The sequence below is a fragment of the Chanodichthys erythropterus genome, chromosome 7 (assembly GCF_024489055.1).
Source record: "Chanodichthys erythropterus isolate Z2021 chromosome 7, ASM2448905v1, whole genome shotgun sequence".
Taxonomy (NCBI): domain Eukaryota; kingdom Metazoa; phylum Chordata; class Actinopteri; order Cypriniformes; family Xenocyprididae; genus Chanodichthys; species Chanodichthys erythropterus.
The window spans coordinates 9,652,047-9,658,586 of NC_090227.1; the positions used below are offsets into that span (position 1 = coordinate 9,652,047).

A 6,540-nucleotide genomic window follows, 5' to 3' on the forward strand; every position below is an offset into this window, starting at 1 on the left:
ATAAGGTTTGATTACATTTTAAGCAAAAAATATATATTATTTATTTTCATAATATTCACTCAGTGAATGTACATAATCACTCGCTTGCGCGTTGTTGCAAAGATTTTTCTGATCTCGCCAGAATAATGTGAAACTGCTACGTTTTGGTTGCTATGAACAATATTTTATTTTCTGCATCAAAATAAGGTTTGATTACATTTTAAGCAAAAAATATATATTATTTATTTTCATAATATTCACTCAGTGAATGTACATAATCACTCGCTTGCGCGTTGTTGCAAAGATTTATCTGATCTCGCCAGAATAATGTGAAACTGCTACGTTTTGGTTGCTATGGACAATATTTTGAGTTAGTTTCTGCATAAAAATAAGGTTTGATTACATTTTTAGCCAGAAATATATATTCTATTTTCATAATATTCACTCAGTGAATGTCAACCCGTTCTCACTCCTGACCGTTCTCACGCTGAAGAAGTCTCCTTCAGAACACATCGCGATATTTGGCATCAGTTCGCGTGTGCTGGATGTTGGTAAGTAGTCGTAAATACGCTGTTCTAATGTTTGATATAATGTCTTTTCTGTTTGCAGATATTAATCAGATTAACGTTAGCTCCCTCATGTTCAGTCACTGCATTATATCTGTCACCTCCGCTGAGGTTTTGCTTTTCATTGCTTTCTATATTAAATACTAAACTAGGGTGATTAAACACTGTCACGTGACGTGCAATATATTGCACAATATATATAACATATTCAAATCAGGTTCAAAGTAGTACAAGTGTAGTTTCAAAATGGTATTTGTTGTAGAAGCACGGTAAAAAACAACACTTACCATGCTTTTTTACCACAGTATTGGTCGTTTTAATGTGATTTTTGTTGTAAATACAGAGTAACCACAACACTTATCATGCTTTTAATGCCTAATAATGTTAAATCCCAAAACTGTAAGATCAATAAGAACTTCTTTCCTATATATATTTATATATAAACCTATATATTATAAATAATGATATTTTCTTTTCTCTTGTTTTAGCTGAAAAGACAAAAAGGGCCTTTCGGAAATGGATGAAGGAGACAGAAAGCTGCAAAGGCAAATAATTGCAATGGTATGTATGTGTTGCTTTTAACCCTTTATCAAACATTTTATCAAGCAATTGTTAAATAGTCTCACAGTAAATTAAAATTAAAGTCAAATCCTGTACATATTTATCACCTTATTTGTAAATCAGTTGTGCCCCTTCTTGGACAGTTGGACGTCCCACACATAAAAGTTTATATTAATTCCATTGAATTCTTTAAAATGATTACAGATTGGGCCCAAAATGTTCCAATGATACATGATGTCTCTCCGCACCTCATAACTACCTCTGTTTGCAAGAGTGGAAATTATCATTTGACTTGTCACATGACATCAGATATTCAATTATTTTGTCATGATCATTTACACTGCTGATAATGTCCTGCTTGCATGTGAAACATGTTATTTATTTATTTTTATTTTTTATTTTTTAAAATATGAATATAGCTTGCTATACTTTTAATCATGGAAATGCCCACACATCAGTGAACTTATTACATAAATGCATTTAACATTTAATTGTGCAACACTCTTTACAGAAGGAAATCCTACGGTTATGTATGAACTCACAACATCATCATCAAGTGCTGTGCTGGGCACATTGGGTAACAAGTGTCCTCCAACGTATCCAATCTGTGACCACATTCTCCACATCTTCCCATGGGACACCGACATTCTTCAGGCCTTCGTTTCCATGTCTTCCCCTGCATTCTCCTGGTGGTGTCCACTTCATATCTGTCTTTGGGTGTTGTTGTTTGGTCATGCTTAGGGTGTGTCCGGGGAGGTGCACCCTTCACTCTGTCACAGTTTTTAAAAGTCTTCACGTGGACTCCTCCTTATGATCTCCTTGAAACGTGCAGAACCAATATTGAAAATAGTAATTTATCTTTTTCCATATTCTTGCCTTTATCAAAGAAGCACCAGTGCTCATCCGGAGTTTTGGTAAAAGTTCTAGTAATGCTGCGACTATAGTCAAATATGTATTTCTGCATGTGTGTATAGCAGGTGTTTGTCCGAACAATTGAAGTTAGTGAGAGTGTTCAGGAAAACCCTCTGAGAACAATCAATATTTATTTAATTCTGTTTGGTGCTGATATAGAGTATTACAGAAATGACACATTGACATTCTGGACATTATTCTGTGAGTTTGTTACCTCTTCATTTAGATGGACTTGAAAATGTCTTGCATTTTGTTTCATTAAACCTTTTATTACAGTGTCACTATAGTAAATGTCCACCTTAACTACATCTATGGTATCATTATATCAGTACCTGGATAATGTAAATGTAACATACCCTGTAACATACCCATGAATGTATTTTATAGAAGCATTTTATTGCTGAAAATATTTAACATTTATAAAATGCATTAACTATTTGAATTTGCCTTTCATTTAGTTACAGTAAAAGTGAACAATAAACACAATATTGTATTGTATTAAAGTTGAGAATGTAAAATGTTATTTTTTTCCCCCTATTCTTTAAAGAAACATATTTTCACATGGAATTTTATCTCATCTCTTGGTTTGTAAAAATAATACTTCATCATATCGATTTGTGTAGTTATATTTCACTATAATAGATTGCCTCTGTAACTGGATATATTTTTTTCTCACAATTAACTGATTTTTATACTGTTGTGCAGTAGTTTGGGGACTACATTTGTCTTTGACACTAAATATTGGAATGTGATTACAAAATCGAGTACATTCATTATGCTTTTATTTATATTTATTTTAATTCCAAGAGTTCAAATGGTGAAGAATGGTATAAATAAGTGATTAAATGTATACCTTTAATATACTACATATCTACTGTAAATGTTAGAAGCACTTTAGTAGATGCAATTATATCTCTTTCAAATATATTTATGCATCAGTTTAAAACACAAAGGAGTCTTTCGTTGTAAAATGTGATTTTTATTATATTTAATTAGATTAATTATATATTTAAGGAATCTTTCTCGTCAGCCGGAACCGAAGGAGATCTGTCGTCATTTACCATAAATGGACAAGTAAGCGTGACGCATCTGTTCAGCTGTGTTGTGATTGGCTGTGACTCTATCGCAGAACTCGCTGTGATTGGACTACCTTTCAACCCATATAAAACGGCGCTTTATCTTACAAAGTTTGTTTTAGTGTGAATATTACGTTACTCATACATTAAGTTAACTATAAAGTGTTTCCATGTTGTGAGAAATTACTCCTTTACCGAGATCCCAACCCTAACCCTAGCTTCTCAATGAACTACAGCGCCATGTTTCCGTTCATTGATAGAATGACAGAGACATATGGGTAATGTAGTTTAAAACGTTTAGTAAAGAAATGATAAATGTTAAAATAATAAGATCTTTAATGGACAACTCGATATCTAAATATGTTTATTGTGCAAACATTTATTACATATATGAGGGACAGGCTGAAATTTAATATTTTACTGTAATCACTAATTAAAAAACCTTTATGCCAGCTTTCCATGTATGTCTGAAAACTGTGCCCAACATTATTTAGTAATCATAGCATAAGCAGTTGTCCTGTTGATTTTCTCTTTGATACGCTAACCGGACTTTGAGTTACAGCCATTTGAAATGTGCATTTTTTTGCTCTTCCAGGGGCCGTTGCTTGGCCCCTGGGGGTGGAAGGGCATTAAAATCTACACGGGTGTGTACTCCTCATCATGGATAACAAACTTTGTTGAATCACATTTAAATATTGGAGTATTTTATCATTTCCTCATTTTCCATTCTAACATCATGCTTGTATAGGTTTTTGATGGGTATTGTGAGACCATCTGATGAAATATGGAAATATTATAACAAAATGTTGTAATACAATAATAATAATAATAATTGATTAATTGAATAGTAGTTGATTATTTCTTTGCTTTTTTTTTGTATGAACACCAATAAATATAATGGATGAACCCACAACAACTTGCCATTATCCAGCTGCCAGTGTTGGCAGTAAACTAAAAACTATTTATATTTACACTTCACTATTACTGTTACACAAGGATAATGCACTATTCAGTAAAATAAGAAACTGTGCCAAAATGTCATTATCACCCCCTCTTCTTGCTCCTCACATGCCTGACATCAGTAATGTCCAGCTGTCATTTTGAATGCAGTAGTAGATGTACCAGAATGATCAACATCGATCTTCTTCAGCTCTGCTTGAAGTGTTTGTATCAGTATAACCCACTGCAGACTCTCTTTATTCACATTCCTTCCCTTTATTTATCTGGAAACTGCCATCCTTGTCACAACATGAAAGTATATGCAACTTTTGGTGCATTGTTGTCCCAAATATCATGAATTAGATCGAAAATATTTATGTAATATATATTTATGTATTAATAAGTAAAACAATCATGGAAATTATATGTCATTTTTTTAAATTATGAAATAAACTCAGCTTAGTTAAATTGTATTTACTCTACCAAACACCACGTTCACCATAATTTATTACACAACACTTTATTGGAGGATACAGCATAAGGTTGAAATTTGCATAAAGACAAATGAGATTCAAGATAAATAAAAACGTGTCTTCAAAAATACGTTAACGTCATAATAATCCATTCACAGACTTTACTCCTATTGCACAAATGAGCGCCACAGAATCCCATCCAGTCAACTATGATCCAGAAAACAGATTTGATATTGAGTTTAAAATAAAATTCATTATCACAGCTGAACTGGGTTCTTGCTCTTCCCTGTACATGTCTCTATCATGTTCATGTTCTTCTTCTTCTAAACAGTTTGTTCAGTTGTACTCTACAGTACAACTGATGACCAGAAGATGTGATCACTGATGTGCTGTAGCTTTTTCTCAACCACAGGAAGAAGTCTTAACATCCCATTGTCAGGCGTTCTTCAGTCCTGGTCTAAAAGTAAAACAAAAAAACACACAATTCAAGTTAAGTAGTTTAATGGACAGCCAGGTCAGCTTATGTTCTGCATGATTTAAACAGTGGTGGGCTACTCTGGCCCTCAGCGTCCACGGTCCTGTAGATTTAGCCTCAACCTCAAACCCAACTGCCTATAACTGTCTATAAGTACACCTGAAGACTTTGGTTAAAATTTTCAGGTGTGCTCAATTATGGTTGGAGGTAAACTCTCCACCTCAAAAAGGAGACAGCAAAAGGGCTAGAGTTGCCTGTTCCTGATTTAACTTTACAAAACAGCAGTACATAATATATATATTATAATAAAAATGCAGCACAGACTGTAAGCTAAGTACTGAACAAAAACTGTTTTACCCATATTAACAGCAACCTGTTTTAAAAGATCTTTTAGAAAGGCATGCTCTCTTTTGAGCCTTGATTTCTTTCAGGACAACATACTCTTCTGTTTCTTGTTTCAAGAGCATAATTTGGTCAAAAACCAAGTGATAACCTGTACAATGTAAAATTGTTAAAATACTGCAATAAAAACTTTAAGGCAAGAATTAAGAATAGGCACAGGACTTACCGTACTCATGAAGAAGCCATGGCCATGCATAGTTTCTGCCTCTTGTGTTCCTCCGTAGCTGCACATCAGTCGTTTTTCCTCTAGGATCTTCTGTTAGTGACTTCACTTGCTATCTGTTTTAAAACACAAATACAATGTTTTAGGTCTGTGCAGTATAAGGCCTTATTTCAAGCCAAAAAAACTAGGTATTACACATAATTTAAAGAACATTTACTATTTAATTCCTATTATACTATATTATATTATATTAACTCATTATCTTCCAAAGCTTCCCTGTCTGCTTTTATCTAAAAAAAACAAACAAACAAACAAACAAAAAAAAACAGAAGGAACAGTTTTTAAGAACTTTTTAAGAACTTAATAGTCTTAATTCTGTACTACATATTACAGCGTTGCCTCAACACAAGACATACCAATGGACTTCTGTCTTCTTTGGGCATGAGATGGTCATGTTCCTTCCTCACCCTAAACAAAGGACTTCGATGAGCTTGCTTTGATATAAGGACTGGTCTTCCTTCTCTGCACAGAAAAACAAGAAAGTCTCTACTTACTCTGTGTGCAATTACTCTTGTTCTTAAAACATACAAATTGAGACAGTTATAAATAAGTTAATTTACCATACCATCCAGGAGAGCATTTGATGAGTAAATACTGATTTAAATATCTAGAAACTTTACCTGGAAAGGGCTGATCACGGCAGGTTTGCAGCGACTCACTACTAGCTCTTGTGAGGGTCGGCTCTTAAAAGAGCTGTTGAGTTTGATGTTGTAGAGATCCTAAAAAGAAGGACTAAGTAATCTGCAAGTAATCCTGCAAGACAGAAAGGAAGGTAAATTTATTACATCACATTCAAGTTGTCAATTTACACATAACTGTAGGATTTCCTTCTGTAAAGAGTGTTGCATAATTAAATGTTAAATGCATTTATGTAATAAGTTCACTGATATGTGGGCATTTCCATGATTAAACATATGTCTTTAATAGCAAGCTA

General features: G+C 33.5%; 1 long non-coding RNA gene across 1 annotated transcript; it reads right to left on the reverse strand.

Annotated features, from left to right (window-relative positions):
• Positions 1-4,411: 4,411 nt before the first annotated feature.
• LOC137022597 (uncharacterized) lies at positions 4,412-6,259 on the reverse strand. Its single transcript, XR_010895405.1, has 3 exons — positions 5,963-6,259; positions 5,550-5,662; positions 4,412-4,963 (listed from the first exon to the last, which is right to left on the reverse strand). It is a non-coding gene; the product is annotated as an uncharacterized lncRNA (long non-coding RNA).
• Positions 6,260-6,540: the final 281 nt, after the last annotated feature.